We start from the raw sequence: 22,031 nt of genomic DNA on the forward strand, positions 1-22,031 counted from the left end.
TTTTCTAAGACTCAAGCCTCCCACATTCGCTGGATCCAGCAATCCACTCGACGCTAATGACTGGCTACTCATGATAAAAAGGAAGTTAGAAGCCATCGGATTCCCTAAGAACCAACATGTTCATCTGGCTGCTCATCAACTTTCTGGGATGGCCCTATCCTGGTGGGATACCTTCAGCGTTGCCGTCAGGGATGCTACCTAGGTAGAATTTGAAGCCGCTTCCCGAGAACATCATGTGCCCCAAGGGATCATTCAGCTCACGGAAGATGAATTTCGGGAACTAACCTAAGGTGGAAGATCTGTCGGCGAGTACGTGCACAAATTCACAGAACTAGCTCGCTACACGCTTGACGATGTTAGCACAGAAGCCAAGAAGATGGCCCATTTCTTGAAGGGACCAAGACCAGAACTCAAGACTATCCTTGTTAGCCAAGATTTCCTCAGCTTCTTGCACCTCTCAAACAAGGCCATACAAGTGGAAAGGGCAAGGGAATAAGAAAAGGGTCACCTCAAGAGGAAATTCCAAGTCCTATGAGCTCAATAGTAGGACAGGCACCAGAGAATTCGATCCTTTGGGTTTCCACCCAAGGGACCAAGCTTCAACAAGCCAGCTAGACCCACTCCATCACGTTTCAGTCAGCAGGGTCAAAGCTCCTTTCAGGCCCCCTCCGTTGCAAGCAACCAACCTCCAGCCAATGCCTGTTGGCACTGCGGGGACCCCAGTCACTACAAGAATAATTGTCCTCAGTTGAAGGCATCCATGCCTACTTACTCCAACTCGATGAATGGCCCCAAAAATGCCCCAGCACCCGCCTCCAAGGCACCCTCCTCCAATAGCTAGCAGAGCAAGACCCAGTATCATGGCAGAGCATGAGTAAACCATGTCGATGCTCAAGAGGCTCAGCAAGCTCCGGGAGTAGTGCTTGGTGAGTTCCTAGTTGAATTTACTCCCGCTACTGTACTTTTCGATTCAGGAGCATCTCATTCTTTCATAGCCACTAGTTTTGTGGAAAAGCATGGCATTCCCACTACACACCTAAAAATTCCCTTGGTCACCCAAACCCCAGGCTCAGACCTTTTATGCCAGCTTAAATGCTCCCAAGTCAGGATCCTTTTAAGTGGGGTAGTGTTCTTGGAAGACTTAGCTGTCTTGCCATCCCAAGGGATCGATGTGATCTTAGGAATGGATTGGTTAACCAAGCACAAGGGCATCATAAGTTGCGCAAATAAGATCGTTCTTCTCACTGACCACCAAGGAAAGTCAGTTTCATGTCAGGCTCAGCCACCCGCCCAAGACCCAATGGTATTTAATCTAGCAGCAGGAAGCATATCTGTAGTAGAAGCATTCATGGATGTATTCCAGAAGAATTGCCAGGAATGCCGCCAGAGAGAGAAGTGGAGTTCTACATTGATCTAATTCCCGACACTGCACCCATTGCAAAGAGACCATACCGCATGGCTCCCATCGAATTAGCAGAACTAAAACTCCAGATCGTAGAGCTCCAACAGAAAGGGTACATTTATCCCAGCTCATCTCCTTGGGGAGCACCAGTCCTTTTCGTCACCAAAAAGGATGGAAGTATGAGGATGTGTATTGACTACCGATCCTTGAATGTGGTTACAATAAAAAACAAGTACCCACTACCTCGGATCGATGACCTCTTCGACTAGCTTCAAGGGGCCAAATATTTCTCCAAGATAGACCTGAGGTCAGGATATCACTAGCTGAGAATCAAGGAAGCAGACATTCAGAAGTCTGCCTTTGTCACCCGGTACGGACAGTATGAGTTCACAGTAATGCCCTTCGGACTAACCAACACACACACCTTTTTCATGAATCTCATGAATAAGGTATTTATGGAAGAGCTGGATAAGTTTGTCGTAGTCTTCATTGACGACATCCTTATCTACTCCAAGAGTCGCAAAGATCATGAACATCACCTCTGGATTGTCCTCGGAAGACTCAGAACACATCAACTCTATGCTAAGCTCAGCAAATGTGAATTCTGGTTAGAAAAGATAGCCTTCCTTGGGCATATCTTGACTGCAGAAGGAATAGAAGTGGACCCGTCCAAGGTAGAAGCAGTATCCAAATGGAAGCAGCCATCCAACATTAGTGAAGTTCGAAGCTTTCTGGGAATGGCAGGATATTACCGCCGTTTTATCAAAGGGTTCTCCAGCATAGCAAGACCTATGACCGAGCTCCTCAAGAAAGACAATAAGTTTGTGTGGACCCCAAAGTGTGAGGAAAGCTTCCAAATCATAAAGAAGAAGCTCACAACCGCACCCTGTCGGCATTTTCGGACCCGGGGGGTCCCTGGACCGACGAGTAAAATTGTCGCTACGTGCCCCTGCCCAGATGGGTTGGCGCGGGATGGAACACAAGTGGAGGAATGGGCCTTGTATTATCCTGCACCGGGGTGCTCGTAGTAGGGGTTACAAGCCTTGCGAGAGAGTGAGAGCGAGAGAGGGCGAGTAGCAGAGAGCGAGAGAGAGAGGGTCCGGCCCCTGCTCGTCTTCTCCCGCCGTGCGTACGTATGCTTTGTATGTTCGTATGCTCGTCCCTTCGTCCTCTCGCCCCTTTTTTTGTCCCCCCCTCGTGGGGCCCTGGACACCCCCTTTCATAGATGTAAGGAGATGCCCAGCTGTACAATGGGGTGTTGCTGGGAGCTTAATGTGGCTGGCAGGGGAGTGCCCTGAGCCCTGTACAGATAAAAACGTGTCGCCGGGGGATGTCTTAAGTCCTGTAGAGGTAGTATCGTGGCCGTTGGAGGAGTGCCTTGAGCCCTGTAGCAGTACAGCTGTCGGTATTGTATGGATCCTGCTGACGTCTCCTTGCTTCTGTAGGGGGCTTGAGAACCACCAACGTCATGGTTGCATGCAGGAAACCACCATCGTCGGTTACCGGGGTAAGCCGGATGGGACGTCGGTCTTGTTCCTTCGTAGCCTGAGCTAGCTAGGAGTAGGGTAATGATGCATCCCCCATGGCATGGTTGATCCGAGCCTGAAGTCGGGCGAGGCGACAGCTCCTCCGAGGCTGAGGCCGGGGCTGAGGCCCAGGGTCGGGCGAGGATGTGACTCTTCCCGAGGCTGAAGTCGAGGCCGAGCCCTAGGGTCGGGCGAGGCGGAGATCTCCTCTCGAGGCCGAGGCCGAGCTCCAGGGTCGGGCGAGGCGGAGCTTCCTGTTGCACCCGAGGCTTATCTTGACCGTTGTCGCTTTCGCCCGGGCGGTTGGCACAACAGCCGGAGCGGGGCGGGCGGCGCTGTTTTCCTGTCAGATCGGTCAGTGAAGGGGCGAAGTGACTGCGGTCACTTCGACCTTGCCGACTGAGGCGCGCGTGTCAGGATAAGGTGTCAGGCAATCCCAGCATTAAATGCGCATGCGATGCGGTCGACTTTGTAAGGCGATCTGGCCAAGGTCGCTTGCACGACAAGGCTTGCCCTTGGCTGAGCCGAGGGTGCGCTCATGGCCTGAGGAGACCCTTGGGCGAGGCGCGAACTCGACCAGGACCATCGTTCCGTCCGAGGCCAGGCTCAAGCGAGGCGAGGCCGAGTCCCTTGGTAGATGAAGCCTTGACTTTGACTCGAATTATGAGCCTTCATGGTTTGCTCTAAAGGTGTTTTCTAGCCGTGATTAGGAGTATTGGGGGTACCCCTAATTTCGGTACCCGACAGTAGCCCCCGAGCCTCGAGGGGAGTGGTGATGCTCGCTTCGAGGCTCTGCCGCATTCTTGGTGAGGGGACCGGCCTTTCTCGGTTATACTTTGTTCCGATGGGTGCGCGCGAGCGCACCCACCGGGTGTAGCCCCCGAGGCCTCGGAGGAGTGGTGTGACTCCTCTGAGGTCTTATCGCTTTTCGTGATGCCTCGGCCGGTCTGTTGTTCCCCCATGCGGCCTGGCCGTAGCCCGGGCGCTTGATCAGGTTCTGAGTTTTTGAGCTGGTTTGTTGACGCTGTCAACAGTTTGGCCGTAGCCGGGTGCGGGAGCAGCCCCCGAGCCTCTGCACAGAGCGAGAGGACGATCAAGGACTGTCTCGACTTTTATTATACGCCCCTTCGTCGCCTTTCTGCAAGGAGGAAGGGGGGAAAGCACCATGTTACCCTCGGAGGGCACCGATCATGGTGTTTCCGGTGAGTTGCTAATGGGTGATCCGAGTGGACGCCCGTGCCCCGTTCGTTAGGGGTCGGCTAGTGGCCCAGAGGCGCTCTCCAAAAGTACCTGCAGGTGATTCGCTGGACTCGGTCCCTTTTCGATAGGGTCCGAGGGCTCGATGCCTCCCTCCGGTGGGATTCCATTACGAGTCATTCCCGCTGGTCTCGAAAATGTCCTAGGGTACCTCGGGAGCATAGCCCGAGCCTCGGCCATGTATCAGACGTACCCAGGGTCATCCCTCACTCTGCGTGTTCTGGGGCGGCTGTCGAACCCTTTCGAGGGGCCAGCCTACGAACCCCTGATCAGTAGTGGGCGCGGAGCCCGAGTGCTCTGGGGCGGCTGTCGAACCCCTCCGAGGGGCCAACCTTCGAACCCCTGATCAGTGATGGGCGCGGAGCCCGGGTGCTCTGGGGCGGCTGTCGAACCCCTCCGAGGGGCCAGCCTTCGAACCCCTGATCAGTAAGAGGGCTCGGGGGCCCGTTTCCTTCGCGGGGAAGGATCCTTTCCGAAATATCCCCCTTCCCAGTCCCTGTGGCAAGAGAGAGAGAGGAAACGGAAAAGGGATATGAATTCGAAAAGTCGTGGAGCACCTTTTTTTGACGTGGCCTTTATGGCGGAGGTGAAACGTCGCCTGCTTCGTCCGCCAGCGGTGTCGCTTGCCCTGCCAAGGAGTTAATGCGACGGGACGGGCGACTCGTGGGGCGTCTGTTGCGCGTGCGCGGACTGTTCGAGAAACGGGGCACAGACGTGTCGTTCTTATGCCGTGGGAGAAGGCTCCCCTGCTGCTTCAGGAAAGGACGCGAGCCTAGGGGTGATCTGACCGCCGCTCCCGCCCGTCTGTTGCAGCAGTTATTGCCGGTCTGCTTTTGGCCACATCAACTGTCGTGCCTACCCCCGCGGCTGACTGACCCATGACCGCTGCACCCAATTGGCACTGCTGGGTCACGCGCGGGGCCGCCTCGAGTCGCGGCACTGGTTCCGCAGTCAAGAAGATGTGGCATTGGCGCAGGTGGCGGTGCAGTTTCTTCGCACGTAGCGACCGTCGCGCCGGTTGCATGGTAGGTGGGACCGGGCCTTCGTGCTGGTCCACCGGAAGTGACGAAGCCGAAAGGGTGCATAACCGTGGCGTGGTTGCATGCTCCTAGCGTGGCGGTTCGCCCTTCCGTCCGCTGGTTCCGGCGAGGATGGGGGGACGCCTATAACCGCAGGGCAGTTTTATGCCTTGCGTGCAGCGTTTGGCCTCCTTCGCGTCTCGAGTCAGTTTTGATGATGTGTGGGACCCGGCCCTCGCGTCGTGGGGCGGGAACCTTGGAGCACGTCGGTGGAGACTTTGCCCGTGACGCTTGGGGGCGCAAGTGAGGAGATCTGCCTATAAAAGGGGATCGATCCCTCGGGCAGTGGTCATGCCTTCGTTCTCCCCTCATGTGTTGCGTCCTTCCACCTTTCGAGCCCTCGGATGGGGTGCACCGGCGTCGTCTTGCTCTTGCCATCGTTGGAGGAGCGCGGCCTCGTGGAGATTAGCTTCAAGGATTTTCGTCATGCAGCCCGGCTGCATTCCCTCACCAATGGTCAGTTTGGTGGGGAGAAGCAAGCCGGGCTGCGACCTCTGCCCCGCCCTCAGCTTCAAGGATCTTCGTCATCCGGGCTGAGGCGGAGGAGCGCACCGAGTGGGGGGTTGCCTCCACGTGGGTCGGTGACCCTTTTCTTCCCCCAGTGTTCGGGGGAGAATGGCATCCTCCAGCCCTGCGGAGGCGTCCTCCAGCCATGCGGGGGAAGGCGAACTGCTGCTCCCTAGCCAGGGTGCAGCTTTCCGTCCTCCACCCGGGCGACGGTCGTGCCGCGCGCGGGCCGGCCACGTCCAGGTCCTCCTCGCACCGTCAGCTGCGCCGGGGGTCGTCCAGCACGTCGTACGCCGCGAGGGCGATACTCGTGTTCTGGGACGGCCTCGGCGAGGATGGGAGTGAGGACCTGCCGGTGCGCTTTGGGGCGGCCGCTGTTCGCCGGCGCGTTGTCGGTGGGTTCGATCCCCATGGACGGTGCCCTCCGACTCTTCGGCCTCAACGGGTTGTCCTCGCCCCTCGTGTGGGGACGTGGGCGAGGGCCTTTTCACAGCAGCGTCTGTCCTGAGGTCATCACTGCTGCTGTTTAGCCGCCCGAGGTGGAGGTCGTTGTCTCTGCTGCTGCAGAGGTCGTCAGCGAGCCACTTGGAGTTCGTTATCCCACGGGCCCCCTGGTGTTGGAGGTTGTTCATACCCACAGGAATGGAACCGGAGTCTCATTTGTAAGGGGATATACTAGGTTTTTGCCTGAGCAAAATGTAACCACTTCAAGGACTTAGACATTTGTCGTAGGCCGGGAGAACCGCCGAGGGTCCTGCCGATGTCTAAGTCTATGTAGCATAGTTACCCCAAGCATATGTATTTGTTCTTTGTGGCTGTCAAGGCCTGAACATTTTGGGTATTCGAGTATAAAGCTGTGTTTCTTCCTCATTTCACTAGGACTTGCCTGTCGGTGGCTGAACCACTTAACCGAGTGTGAGTTGCCTTGCGCGGAAGGTGACGAGTGAGGTATTCGTATCCCGGAGGCGTAGGAGTCCCTCGGCTCGGTCGGCCTTGCCGCTTAAAGCCTCTCTAGCTCGGTTTTAGAACCTTTGGCCGCTCTGCGATGAGCCGAAGCCGAAGGCAGCGGTGGCGTGGACAGAGGCAATGTTGGCTCGAACAGAGGCTTTCTCGATGCGGGGCAGATGGCTTCCCAGGCCGAGGACGTGCAGCAACGGTAGCTGGAGTTTGGGCAGATCACTCGCGAGCAGGACCAATCCCGGAGCCAAGCCGCCAAAGCCGTGAGCCGGCCTAAGATCTTCGGGGGACAGCTGGCTGGGGCTTCGGAGCGACTGGCCGAGGCGCCTGCTCGCTTCGCCGTCTGAGGCTGGGCCAGGTTCCGCCGAAGGTGGAAACGACGTCGAGGGTGCCGCTCCTCCCCCTGCTGATGTTTGAGCCTGCATGAATAGTTCATCTGAAGTATGTGTATGTTTTTTGCGGCCACCGAGGCCTAAACATATTTAGCATTCAGATTATGAAGCTGCATTTTCTTTCCTCTTGTTTCGAGCATTTGGACTTGTTCGTCGGTAGCAGAACTGCTTTGTCCGAGCGAGAGTTACTTTTCGCGGAAGGTGATGAGTGAGGTATCCGTATCCCGGAGGCGTAGGAGTCCCTCGGCTCGGTCGGCCTTGCCACTTACGTGCTCTCTCACCCGTCCACAGGACCCTGCTATCGATATAGTCGAAAAATGCACGAAAGTCGTTTTCTACCCGAGCGTTAGGACTTGTTCGATAGCAGGATCGCTTATCCGAGCGTGAGTTACTTTTCGCGGAAGGTGATGAGTGAGGTATCCGTATCTCGGAGGCGTAGGAGTCCCTCGGCTCGGTCGGCCTTGCCACTTAAGTGCTCTCTCACCCGTTCGCAGGACCCTGCTATCGATATAGTCGAAAGCATGAAAGTTTTTTTTTCTGTAGAAAACCTTTCTCGGTAGAAAACTTTTCCGAAGAAAATTTTGACGCAGAGGGGGTTGCCCCCTTCTAGCCCCCGAGGGAGGGTCAGGCTGACCCTCCCTTGAAGGTTAGACTCGATTTAAGCGTGTAAAAACGAAGAACATGAACGACTTGAAACATTTTAAGGATAGAAGCAACGTAGCTGTTCGATGTTCCAAGCGTTGCTATAGACCTCGCCTTGTTCGTTGGCCAGCTTGTATGTTCCAGGCTTCAAGATCTTGGCGATGATGAATGGCCCTTCCCAAAGGGGAGTAAGCTTGTGGCGCCCTCGGGCATCTTGTCGCAGCCGAAGCACCAAGTCTCCCACCTAGAGGCCTCGGGGCCGAACCCTTCGGGCGTGGTAGCGTCACAGAGACTGCTGATACCACGCCGAATGTAGTAAGGCAACGTCCCGAGCTTCTTCGAGCTGGTCCAGCGAGTCCTCTCGGCTGATCTGGTTGCTTTGGTCGTCGTACACCTTCGTCCTCGGGGAACCGTATTCTAAGTCCGTGGGGAGGATGGCTTCGGCCCCATAGACTAGAAAGAACGGCGAGAAACCCGTGGCTCGGCTCGGCGTCGTCCTCAGACTCCAGACCACCGAGGGTAGCTCCTTCATCCACCGCTTGCCAAACTTATTGAGGTCGTTGTAGATCCTGGGTTTTAGTCCTTGCAAAATCATACCGTTGGCACGCTCCACCTGCCCATTCGCCATGGGGTGTGCTACGGCGGCCCAGTCCACACGGATGTGGTGGTCCTCGCAGAAGTCCAGGAACTTTTTCCTGGTGAACTGCGTGCCATTGTCGGTGATGATGGAGTTCAGGACTCCAAAGCGATGGATGATATTGGTAAAGAACGCCACCGCCTGCTCAGACCTGATGCTGGTTAAGGGTCGGACCTCGATCCACTTAGAGAATTTGTCGATGGCGACCAGCAGATGCGTGAAGCCCCTAGATGCCTTCTACAAGGGACTGACGAGGTCTAGACCCCACACAGCAAACGGCCAGGTGATGGGTATCGTCTGCAGGGCCTGAGCGGGCAGGCGTGTCTGCTTTATGTAGAATTGACACCCCCGGCAGGAGCGTACAATCCTAGTGGCGTCGGCCACCGCGGTTGGCCAGTAGAAACCTTGTCGGAAGGCATTCCCCATGAGGGTTCGAGGTGCTGCATGGTGGCCGCAAGCCCCCGAGTGTATTTCTTGTAACAGCTCTTGTCCTTGGGCGATGGGGATGCAACGCTGGAGGATGCCCGAGGGACTGCGGTGATAGATCTCCTTTTCATCACCCAGCAAAACGAACGACTTGGCACATCGAGCCAGTCGCCGAGCTTCGGCCTTGTCGAGGGGCAGCTCTCCTCGGAGGAGATATTCCAGGTACGGGGTCTGCCAGTTCGGGACCGGTGTGACCCCATTCCACTTTCCCTCGACGTGCAGGGCCTCACCCTCGGCGGCCGAGGGCACCTCGGGCTCAGCCGAGGCTTCCTTGGGTTTGGCCGAGGGTATCTCGGGTGTGTCGTCGATCTTGACGGAGAGTTGATGTATATCCCTAGAGAAGACGTCCGGGGGAACCATTGTCCTCCCCGAGGCTACTTTAGCCAGCTCATCCGCAGTCTCGTTGAATCGTCGAGCGACGTGGTTGATTTCCAGCCCGTAGAACTTGTCCTCCAGGCGTTGAACTTCGTCGCAGTAGGCCTCTATCTTCCGATCGTAGCAGTGGGAGTTCTTCATGACTTGGTCAATGACAAGCTACGAGTCGCCACGAGCGTCGAGGCACCAAACCCCTAGCTCGACGGCGATGTGCAACCCATTAACCAATGCTTCATACTTGGCCACGTTGTTTGACACCAGAAAATGAAGGCGGATCACGTAGCGAAGATTCTTTCCGAGGGGTGAGATGAAGAGCAAGCCCGCGTCTGCTCCGTGTTTTCATCAGTGACCCGTCGAAGTACATGGTCCAAAGCTCGGGTTGGATTGGAGTCGTCGGTAACTGGGTGTCAATCCACTCAGCCAGGAAGTCGGCCAAGACTTGGGATTTTATGGCCTTCCGAGGGGCGAATGAAAGTGTTTCGCCCATGAGTTCCACTGCCCATTTCGCTATCCTACCCGAGGCCTCTCAGGACTGGATGATCTCTCCCAGAGGAAAGGATGACACCACAGTCACCGGGTGAGACTCGAAGTAGTGTCGTAGCTTTCGCCGTGTTAGAATCACTACGTAGAGCAGCTTCTGGATCTACATGTAGCAGACTTTGGTCTTGGATAACACTTCGCTGATGAAGTAGACTGGCCTCTGGACAAACAGTGTGTGCCCTTCTTCTCGTCTCTCGACTACGATCGCAGCGCTGACCACCTGAGTGGTTGCGGCCACGTAGATCAAGAGGGCTTCTCCCGCAGCGGGGGGCACCAAGATGGGTGCATTTGTAAGGAGTGCTTTTAAGTTCCCGAGGGCTTCCTCGGCCTCGGGGGTCCAAGTGAAGCGCTCGGTCTTCCTTAAGAGGCGGTACAGGGGCAATCCTTTTTCGCCAAGGCGTGAGATGAAACGGCTCAGTGCCGCAAGGCATCCCATGACCCTCTGTACTCCTTTCAAATCTTTTATCGGCCCCATGTTGGCCACGATTTTCTCTGGGTTGGCCTCTATGCCCCGCTCGGAGACGATGAACCCTAGGAGCATGCCTCGGGGGACTCCGAAGACACACTTCTCGGGGTTGAGTTTCACGCCTTTAGCTCTCAGACACTTGAATGTCGTTTCAAGGTCAGAGAGGAGGTCAGAGGCTTTCTTCGTCTTGACAACGATGTCATCGACGTAAGCCTCGACCGTTCTGCCGATGTGTTCTCCAAACACATGGTTCATGCACCTCTGGCAGGTGGCGCCTGCATTCCTCAAACCAAACGGCATTGTAGTATAACAATACATGCCAAAAGGCGTGATAAAAGAAGTCGCGAGCTGGTCGGACTCTTTCATCTTGATTTGATGATAGCCTGAGTAGGCATCAAGGAATGATAGGGTTTCGCACCCCGCAGTGGAGTCCACAATTTGATCGATGCGAGGCTGAGGGTAGGGAACCTTCGGACATGCTTTGTTTAGACCAGTGTAGTCTACGCACATCCTCCATTTCCCATCCTTCTTCCTTACAAGAACAGGGTTAGCTAACCATTCGGGATGGAATACCTCTTTGATGAACCCTGCCGCGAGTAGCTTGTGGATCTCCTCGCCTATGGCCCTGCGCTTTTCTTCGTCAAAACGGCGTAGGGTCTGCTTCACGGGTCGGGCTCCAGCTCTGATGTCTAGTGAGTGCTTGGCGACATCCCTCGGTATGCCTGGCATGTCCGAGGGACTCCACGCAAAAATTTGGTGTTTGCGCGGAGAAAGTCGACGAGCACTGCTTCCTATTTGGGGTCGAGCTCGGAGCCGATCCGGACTTTCTTGCTGGCGTCGTTGCTGGGGTTGAGGGAGACGGACTTAACCGCCTCAACTGGTTCGAAGTTGCTGGCATGCCGCTTCGCGTTGGGCGCCTCCTTGGAGAGGCGTTCCAGGTCGGCGATGAGGGCCCTGGACTTAGCGAGGGCCTCAACGTACTCCATGCATTCCATGTCGCATTCGTACGCGCGGCGGTACGTGGATCCGATGGTGATGATCCCGTTCGGGCCCGACATCTTGAGCTTGAGGTAGGTGTAGTTGGGGACGGCCATGAACTTGGCGTAGCACGACCTTCCCAACACCGCGTGGTAGGTCCCTCGAAACCCGACCACCTCGAAGGTGAGGGTTTCCTTTCGAAAGTTGGAGGGAGTCCCGAAGCAGACGGGCAAGTCAATCCGTCCGAGGGGAAGGATACGCTTTCCGGGTGCGATCACGTGGAAGGGTGCCGCACCGGCCTGGACCTCGGACCGATCAACCCCCAAGAGTTCTAGGGTCTCGGTGTAGATGATGTTGAGGCTGCTTCCTCTGTCCATGAGGACCTTGGAGAGCCTAACGTTGCCGATGATCGGATCGACGACGAGCGGGTACCTTCCTGGGCTTGGCACGAAGTCGGGGTGGTCGTCTCGGTCGAAGGTGATAGGCTTGTCGGACCAGTCTAGGTAGGCTGGTGCTACCACCTTTACCGAGCAGACCTCCTGGTGCTCCTGCTTGCGGTGCCGAGCCGAAGCGTTCGCCACCTGCCCGCCGTAAATCATGAAGCAGTTGTGGATCTCGGGGAACTCCTCTTCCTTGCCGCCCTCCTTCTTGTTGTTGCCTCGGTCCTTGTCGTCCTCCGTCGGGGGCCCGGCCTTATGGAAATAGAGTCGGAGCATGACACATTCTTCAAGGGTGTGCTTGACAGGACCCTGGTGATAGGGTCACGGCTCCTTGAGCATCTTGTCTAACGCGCCAGCCCCTCCAGGGGGCTTCCGAGGATTCCTGTGCTCGGTAGCAGCGACAAGATTCACGTCAGCGGTGTTGCGCTTCGCTTGCGCCTTCTTCTTCGCGCCACGTAGGGTGGACGCCTCGGGGGCGTCTTCCTTCAGCTCCCCCTGAGGCTGCTTGTCTTTCCGGAAGATGGCCTCGACTGCCTCCTGACCTGAGGCAAACTTGGTGGTGACGTCCATCAATTCGCTCGCCTTGGTGGGTGTCTTGCGTCCCAGTTTGCTCACCAGGTCTCGGCAAGTGGTGCCGGCGAGGAAAGCTCCGATGACGTCCGAGTCGGTGATGTTAGGCAGCTCGGTGCGCTGCTCCGAAAACCGCCGGATGTACTCTCGGAGGGATTCCCAGGCTGTTGGCGGCAGCTTCAGAGATCCCATGAGTTCCCAGGGCGCACGTATGTGCCCTGGAAATTTCCCGCGAAAGCCTTGACCAGGTCATCCCAGCCGGAGATCTGCGTAGGAGGCAGATGCTGTAGCCAGGCCCGGGCGGCGTTGGAGAGGAAAAGGGGTAGATTACGGATGATGAGGTTGTCATCGTCCGCCCCTCCCAACTGGCATGCCAGTCGGTAGTCCGCGAGCCACAGCTCCGGCCTCGTCTCCCCCGAGTACTTGGTGATGGTAGTCGGGGCTCGGAAACGGGCGGGGAACGACGCTCGTCGTATGGCCCGGCTGAAGACTCGTGGACCGGGTGGCTCGGGCGAGGGGCTCCGATCCTCTTCGCTGTCGCAGCGCCCCCCGCACCTGGGATGGTAGCCTCGGCGCACCTTCTCGTCGAGGCAGGCTCGATGGTCGTGATGGTGATGCTCGTTGCCGAGGCGATCCCGGGCGGCAGGTGCCTCGTCCCGCGTGCACTCGGGATGGACAAAGGCCTCTCGCATGCATCGAGAGGACATCGCGTGATGCTCCGAGGGGTCAGCTCGCCTCCGGGAGGCGGAGCTCTCGGCTCGTCGAACTGCGGCACCTTCCAGGAGATTCTTGAGTTCGCTCTGGACACGCCGTCCCTCGGTGGTGGATGGCTCCGGCATTGTTCGAAGTAGCATCACCGCTGCAGCTAGGTCCTGGCCAGACCCGCTGACGGCCGGGGGCAGCACTGCCCTGGCATTGTCTACGATGCGGCGCTGGACATCCCGGGGCCGATGACAGGCTCCTCCGGCGAGTGTTCGGCCTGCCCACTCCTGTTCGAAGTTCTGTCGGAGCTGCACAAGCCGCCCTGCTTCCCTGTCGACCCGGGCCTGCATCTCACGGATTTGCTCGAGCTGTGTGTCCCGATCCCCCGCAGGGACTGGGACCACAGCTAGCTCCCGCAGGATGTCAACATGAGATGCGGGCCTAGGGGGATCGTCAACCTCCGACATACCGAGGTGGTTGCCTTCATCGTGATCTCCCTGATCGACGTGGAAACATTCGCGACATGGGCCATAACCCTCGTCGTCAAGGCTGTGGCCATCGCCAGAACAACCGGAGAGGCAGTGGTCACATGCGGACATGAAGTCTTGCATGACACCGGGGTCATTGAGGCCAGAGAATTCCCAACCGAAGTTGGGGTCGTCCTCTTCCTCGGAACCCGCCGGTCCGGAGATTGAGACGGCTGTCAGTCGGTCCCAGGTCGACCACATATGGTACCCCGGAAGGTTGGGATACGCCCTTACGAAAGCGCTCACCGTAGAGGGATCGCTAGGTGGATCGAAGCTGAATCGAAAGGGAAAAGGGTGGAATACGGACGATACCTTTTGGTCGATGGACGGTGGTGAAGTCGTGTTGGGGACGGAACACACCGTCATCTCAGGCACGAGGGTGACGCCCAACAGGTCCTTGGCGAGGGTGCTGGCGTCGTCGGTATGCTCGGGGCTGGCTCGTTGCGGGGAAGCGGTGCTCGTCGTCGTCTCAAGCACGAGGACAACACCCGACATGTCCCCCGGAGGAGTGCCGGCGTCGTCGGCTCGATCCGGTCCGACAGCCGATAAGGTGCCGCCTCCTGCGTGGCCACGGTTGCCCCGACTCCGCCTCCTCCGGCGAGAAGGGTGGCGGGGACAACCGGAGTGCTCCTCTTCAGCCACGGGGAGATGCCGCCGTGGAGGTTGCCTCCGTGGGGCGAGTCGTTGACTGTCGTTGTCGTTGTGCCGCGGAGGGAGGAGTACCATGTCGTAGCTACCGTCGGGGGACATGAACTCGAGGCTCCCGAAGTGGAGCACTGTCCTGGGCTGAAGAGGTTGCTGAAAACTCCCCATCTGGAACTCAACAGGAAAGCGATTGTTAACATGCAGCAGGCCCCTACTTGGCGCGCCAGTTGTCAGCGTTTCGGACCCGAGGGGTCCCTGGACCGACGAGTAAAATTGTCGTTGCGTGCCCCTGCCCAGATGGGTTGGCGCGGGATGGAACACAAGTGGAGGAATGCGCCTTCTATTATCCTGCACTGGGGTGCTCGTAGTAGGGGTTACAAGCCTTGCAAGAGAGTGAGAGCGAGAGAGGGCGAGTAGTAGAGAGCGAGAGAGAGAGGGTCCGGCCCCTGCTCGTCTTCTCCCGCCGTGCGTACGTATGCTTCGTATGCTCGTTCCTTCGTCCTCTCGCCCCTTTTTTTGTCCCCCCCCCCTCGTGGGGCCCTGGACACCCCCTTTTATAGACGTAAGGAGATGCCCAGCTATACAATGGGGTGTTGCTGGGAGCTTAACGTGGCTGGCAGGGGAGTGCCCTGAGCCCTGTACAGATAAAAACGTGGCCACCGGGGGGATGTCTTAAGTCCTGTAGAGGTAGTATCGTGGCCATCGGAGGAGTGCCTTGAGCCCTGTAGCAGTACAGTTGTCGGTGTTGTATGGATCCTACTGACATCTCCTTGCTTCCGTAGGGGGCTTGAGAACCACCAACGTCATGGTTGCATGCAGGAAACCACCATCGCCGGTTACCGGGGTAAGCCGGATGGGACGCCGGTCTTGTTCCTTTGTAGCCTGAGCTAGCTAGGAGTAGGGTAATGATGCATCCCCCGTGGCGTGGTTGATCCGAGCCTGAGGTCGGGCGAGGCGGCGGCTCCTTCGAGGCCGAGGCTAGGGCTGAGATCCAGGGTCGGGCGAGGATGTGACTCTTCTCGAGGCCGGAGTCGAGGCCGAGCCCTGGGGTCGGGCGAGGCGGAGCTTCCTGTTGCACCCGAGGCTTATCTTGACCATTGTCGGTTTAGCCCGGGCGGTTGGCACAACAGCCGGAGCGGGGCGGGTGGCGCTGTTTTCCTGTCAGATCGGTCAGTGAAGGGGCGAAGTGACTGCGGTCACTTCGACCTTGCCGACTAAGGCGCGCGTGTCAGGATAAGGTGTCAGGCGATCCCAGCATTAAATGCGCATGCGATGCGGTCGGCTTGGTAAGGCGATCTGGCCAAGGTCGCTTGCACGACAAGGCTTGCCCTTGGCTGAGCCTAGGGTGCGCTCACGACCTGAGGAGACCCTCGGGCTAGGCGCGAACTCGTCCGGGACCATCGTTCCGTCCGAGGCCAGGCTCAGGCGAGGCGAGGCTGAGTCCCTTGGTAGATGAAGCCTTGACTTTGACTCGAATTATGAGCCTTCATGGTTTGCTCTAAAGGTGTTTTCCAGCCGTGATTAGGAGTATTGGGGGTACCCCTAATTTCGGTACCCGACACACCCGTTTTGACACTGCTAGACATCCATCAGGATTTCGTCATCTTCTGCGATGCTTCAAGGCAAGGTTTAGGGTGTGTACTTATGCAAAATGAGGAAGTCATTGCCTATGCATCACGCCTACTCAAGCCGCATGAGCAGAATTATCCCACACATGATTTGGAACTAGCAGCCATAGTGCATGCCCTAAAAATATGGAGGCACTACCTGATTGGGAACAAATGTCACATCTTCACAGATCACAAGAGCCTGAAGTGCATTTTCACTCAGCCAGACCTCAATCTTCGTTAACGAAGATGGCTGGAATTGATCAAAGACTATGACCTTGAGATCCATTACCACCCCGGGAAGGCCAACGTGGTAGCAGACGCCCTCAGCTAAAAATCTTTTGGGAAGAAAGAAACCAACTTCTTGGAAGACTGGAAGAAAGAATCAGCTCAACTGAACACTTGTCTGGGAGACAATGGTAGCCTAGAAGTCAAGCCAATGCTAGAAGACCTCATACGTAAGGCTCAACGCCTGGACACTGAGACATCAGGTCTTATGGAGAGAACTCGCAAAGAACAACTTCCGAACTTCAGGACAGATGAAGAAGGAGTCCTTTGGTTCAAAAACCGTCTGTGTGTACCAAGAGGAGAGGCACGAGAAGTTCTGCTTGATGAAGCTCACAACTCAGCCTACTCTATCCACCCAAGGACCACCAAGATGTACCTAGACCTCAGAACCAGATACTAGTGGAAAGGAATGAAAAAGGAGATAACACAGTATGTGGCCCGGTGCGACACTTGCCAGCAAACTAAGGCAGAGCATCAGAAGCCTGCAGGTCTACTGCAACCCCTTCCAATACCTGAATGGAAGTGGGAAGAAATAGGCATGGATTTTGTAACTGGACTACCTCGGACCCAAAAAGGGAACGATTCTATCTGGGTGATAATCGACCGTCTTACCAAGGTAACCCATTTCATCCTAGTGAAAACCACCTTCGGAGGAGCCACCCTTGCCCAGATATATCTTAAAGAGGTAGTCAGACTCCATGGTATTCCACGGAAGATAGTGTCAGACAGGGGGACATAGTTCACCTCAAAATTTTGGATGAGCCTTCAGCAAGCCATGGGCACCAAGCTAGACTTCAACACCGCCTATCACCCCCAGTCAGATGGTCAGACAGAAAGGGTCAACAAGGTCCTCGAGGATTTGTTAAGAGCCTGTGTGTTGACATTTGACAGAAATTGGGAGTCTAATTTGCCATACGCGGAGTTCTCGTATAACAACAGCTACCAGGCCAGTATCAAGATGTCACCGTTCGAAGCATTGTATGGACGAAAGTGCCAGACCCCTCTAATGTGGTCCAACATAGGGGAAAAGACACTAGAAGGGCCTGCCTTCGTTAAAGAGGCAGAAGAGAAAGTTGCCCTGATCCGCAAAAGATTACTTGAGGCTCAGAGTCTGCAGAAGAGTTATGCAGACAACAGGCGGAGAGAACTCCGGTTTGAGGAAGGAGACTCCGTTTACCTCAAAGTCTCCCCAATGCGCATAGTCAAAAGGTTTCAAGTGAAAGAAAAGCTAGCTCCGCGGTTCGTCGGCCCCTACCCTATCATGGGCAGGGTAGGACCCGCAGCCTACCGCCTTGAATTACCAGAATCTATGTCAGATATCCACAATGTGTTTCATGTATCCCAGCTCCGCAAATGCCTGCAAGTGCCAGAAAGTCACATCGAAGAAGAGACAATTCAGATTCAGAAGGATCTGCAGTATCGAGAAAAGCCAGTAAAGATTCTTGACTCGGCAGTCCAAAGGACCCGCAACTCAGAAGTAAGACTCTGTAAAGTTCAATGGAGCAGATAAGGAGAAGAAAAAGCTACCTGGGAGAGTGAGGACTCTTTGAGGAGAGAATACCCTTACCTTTTCTCAAGCCCAGTCTGAATCTTGAGGGTGAGATTCCTTTAAGTGGGGTAGGTTTGTAACATCCCAAAAATTTAACCCCAAGGTTAGAAACCCTAATCTCCTAGCCCCCTTGATTATTCCCTAGACTCCACCTCATAGGACATTTCATCATATGCATACACCATGAATATTAGTAGCACCTCACAAAGAGTATTTTTTTGACACCTAAGAATATATAGCTAAATATTTGTTCAAAAGAAAACGGAAATAAAAGAAATAGAAATAGAAATAGAAATAGAAAAAGAAAAAGGGAAATCTTCCCCCCCTCGGCTGGGCCGAATCAGGCCCAACCACCTCTCTCCTGCGCGCCCGCTCTTCCACCCCTTGTGGCCCAAGCAGCCCATCTCCGCTCGCGCACCCGCGCTCCTCCCTCCGCCGCTGCCAACCCGGCCCCACCCGTCAGCCGCGCTCGCCCTCGCTCCCTCTCAATCGCCCTCTCTCTAGCAAGCGGGCCTCGCTTGTCAGCCCCTTCCTCGCGCCCGTGACCAAGTTATCGACGTGATCACCGCCGACCACCGCACGCTCCATCACTTCGCCATTAACACACTTGCTAGCTCGGTTTGGCGCCTTGCACCACTGCGCACTGTGCCCGGGCTGTTCCTTCACCCCCCCTGCCCGAGCCATCCCGTCGCCACCACTGTGTGCCATCATCGCCGCCGTGGCAAGCTCGACGGTGCTCGCCACCTCGCCCCCCTTCCCCGCCCCGAGCGCCTATAAAAGGACCGCCCGAGCTCCGTCCTTCCTCACACTGGCTGTGACGGAACCTCCCAAGTCATTAGGCCCATCTACAGTTGTCGTTGTCCAACGGACATCAGACAACCCTGCAGATGCCCCTGAATCACTTGACAAGTTCGATATCTACTTTTCTTAGCTTTCCCAAGAGCGTTTCACCCGTCACGCAGACATTACAGATCATCGGAGATACGAAAATGCAGAAGCGGTTACATAAACTTACCTTTATTTTAAAAGTAAGACAAAGTTATATATTATAGACCAGGATATAACTTATGAGTGCATAGTAGTATTATTACACACCAAGGGAGGCAAAACCCCTCCCGATAAGTTTTTTTTAAACAAAAGTTCTTATGGAGGAACTCTTCCTCCCGCAGCTTCATTCTTGCTTTTCTTCTTTTGGAACCACCTTGGAACAGAAACAACAAAAGTTTGTTGCTTCCTCACCTAAAAACAATAGGGAATAAAACCCTGAGTATAGAATTACTCAGCAAGACTTACCCGACTAAGGAAAAGACTCTCAAAGGGTATGCTGGTTATCAGGGAGTCAAGGTAAGGTTTCTTAGTAATCAAAGACTCTGTTTGCAGAAATGCTTACTAAAGTGGATCCTTAAAAGTCCAAATTTTACTTGTCAAGTTAGGTAAGATTACCTATCTCTAGAGTTCTTTCTACCCTAGTTCAATCACTTGACCTGTACTAGCCATTTTCTTAACAACCCTTTATCTTTACTGGAGTTCTACGTATAGGGCAGTGACCAAGTCTTCATAACCGCGAAGGTACGGCGATCCGAATCGATTATACTCAGCTGAGGATCTCCGATCACACAACATATGTAGCACTTAACCCTTGCATATGTCAACCCGCCACCGGGGTTCTTAAGACCAGATCAGGTTCACGTCAACCGAGAGCACAGATACACCACCATCCAGCCTCTTGCCATAGAGGGTACACGCTACTCTCGCCACCGCTCCACGCCCATTGCGTGTTATCTTATTCTGGCCTTAGTCTGCCCGAGGCAAGGCTTACCCATGACGAGGCATGTGACCAGTTAAAGGGTCCTCGGTCAGCAAGCCTACATCGACACGGTCCTTAATCGATTCAGACGGAGACACTACACCGAGACTCTCTTCTCGTGCAAATCACCCGCCCGGTCTCAGCTTAATCATTTCAACCCAAGGTTTGGTACCTGGCAGAGGTACATCTTTTTCGATGTTGAACCCATCACGGCCATGATGGATCCACCATCAAGTTTTGTTTTTCAAAAACATCCACCCACTTTTGCCATATCATCTTTTGTAAAAACAAAACATTTTTTTTCTAAAGAAAGCTAAGCATCAAAATCTTTTGTGAAACAGGTGATCAAGGAAGGTAATCAAATTCAAGGAAGGTAATGCAGGAATTGTTTTATCAATAAACTCCTATCACCTAATGCAACAAGCAAGTGATAACGATCTTTAAATCACAAGGAGGTGGCAAATGCACCAGGGCTTGCCTTCGTTTATAGGTGAGTCAGGCTCGGATCCGCAGATGTCAAAGTAAAAACAATGGAAGAATTGGCTGTGTACCATTAGAAGAACACATGTTTGGCAATGTACCATTAAAAGATTTCTTCTTTGCTTTGTACCACTGAAAGGTTACAACGTTGAAGGTTTATAGCATTCCGTCACCTTCGTTAGGGAATACTAACGGTTTTATTTTTCTTTGCCTAAAAATGAGTTATGAAATGGCTCTTTTGCCCCTTGCCTTAGTAAACTAGTAAGCCTGCTCGTTCTCAACCTCACGTACGCTCCCAGCCCAGGAGTCCGCTCCTCCCAGGCACAAGCAAAGCAGCCGCTCGCGGAGCTTCCCGGCGACCCTCCCGACAGTGTGCTCTCTGCTAGTGGCTCCAGCTCCTTCGCCCACTCCTTCACTCCATGGTGAGCACCCCTCTCATCTCCCCTCCCCTCCCTTTCCTCTCCCATACTGTAAGTTCATATTCTAACCCTAATTTTTGGGGATTTTTTTGTAGTGCTCATTAATCTGAAATTGGTTGGGGATTTGAGCTGGGATGGATCCTGCTTGTGTTTCAGAAGGGTAATCTCCTCTCGCATTCTAAAAATTGTTCTAATTTTTTTTGGTATTTTCATGTACGAGTACAAGCTTATGGTTGTCTGAAGTGAATTAATGGGATCTATCTTGTTGATTGGTCCTTAAAATTTTTTCTTTGTTCCGTTTGTGTTCGGTCTCTATTTCAGGGATAATTCAAAGAACCTGCATAAAATAGATGTTACCGTCAACTCTTATTTCGCCGTTCTTGATGGTAAAAAGGTGTACAATCGGGCCAAATCCGAAGCTTATGAAAACTCCACAAAAGGTGCTGAGCCATCAAACATTGATGTTGATCCAAAACTAACTTCAAGCCTAGGTGTTATGACAAGAAGGATGGCGTCCCTCTCTCCGGCAAGAGCAAGTCTATGTGTTACCACAAGGAGGATGGCGTCCCTGTCTCCAACCAGTCCGGGTGTGACAACAAGAAGGATGGCATTTATCTCACCTGGAGGAATCAACCGCAGGCTTATCATTGATTAGTTGTATTAGTGCAATGTTAGCATGTACTGTAACTTAGTTTATGGCATGCTCCATGGCTAGCTTTTGGGCATTTGTCTAGTTACCATGTGAACTAGGGTCTCTGTGAACTATGAACAGCTTGTAGTCTTATGCCAAGTCGTTATGCACGGACAAAATTAGTATTATATCATATTTTAATGTGTTTATGGCCTCTTTGATCTGTTATATTCTACGTTGGAAGGGGCAAGGGCATATGTGTCCTATTTAACTGTGACTTAACGGATGTGGTGAGCCTCAAAAAAATGCAATCTTTTAATGGTATACAGCAAAGAAGGGATCTTTTAATGGTACATTGCCAAACATATGTTCTTTTAATGGTACACAGCCAATTCTCCCAAAAACAATTCCCTGCCTGAGGTTCTGCAGGTGGTGGTGAAGTCTTCTCCTCTTCTACCTCAACCTCTTCTTCGTTTTCTAGATATAACCATATATGTGTATATAAGAATGAATGCCATAAAATGCTCATGAGAGTGCAAAGATAATAAGAATTTATTATCTAAAGTTCTTGAATACAATTTTCCTTCACAGGGCTCCGAGAACTTAGGGTTTCCGGAGTTAACAGTGAACTTCAAAGAGCAGGGGGTGGGGGTTTTGGGTTCTAGTTACCAAACAAGGTCCAAATCAAACCAATTTCTACCCACATCTTCTAAATAATGTTTTGAGTTCACATAAAAAGTTTGGGCATTTTTGGAATTATTATCTATTCTCTAAAAAATCCAGAACCAATGTTTTAAGCTATTTTAAATGCTCCAAAATTTCCTATTTGTCCTAAAAATCATAAAACTATTTTTATTAAATACTATGAAAAATAAGGAATCTAGGAAAATTGGTTTGACATTTTTAGGATTTTTCAACAATTTTCTAAAATTGTTGGAGTCCTGACTGAAAAAGAAAAAGAGTGAATAGTCCTGGGCCAGTTTCAGCCTAGGCGGCCCAAGTTCACGCAGAAGCGTGCGCGCGCCCGCGCCCTCGCTAGCGGCTTTACAGAAAGGCCGTCAGCGCACTAGCTAATCTGAAATGAGCACAAGCACTATTTTTGGGAGTCACTGACAGTTCCTA

General features: G+C 54.0%; 1 long non-coding RNA gene across 1 annotated transcript; it reads left to right on the top strand.

Annotated features, from left to right (window-relative positions):
- The first annotated feature begins 19,726 nt into the window (after positions 1-19,726).
- Positions 19,727-21,118, top strand: LOC103626373 (uncharacterized). The gene is made up of 3 exons (XR_552908.3): positions 19,727-20,281; positions 20,374-20,438; positions 20,600-21,118. It is a non-coding gene; the product is annotated as an uncharacterized lncRNA (long non-coding RNA).
- The last annotated feature ends 913 nt before the right edge of the window (positions 21,119-22,031 follow it).

Source organism: Zea mays, chromosome 5 (assembly GCF_902167145.1).
Source record: "Zea mays cultivar B73 chromosome 5, Zm-B73-REFERENCE-NAM-5.0, whole genome shotgun sequence".
Taxonomy (NCBI): Eukaryota; Viridiplantae; Streptophyta; class Magnoliopsida; order Poales; family Poaceae; genus Zea; species Zea mays.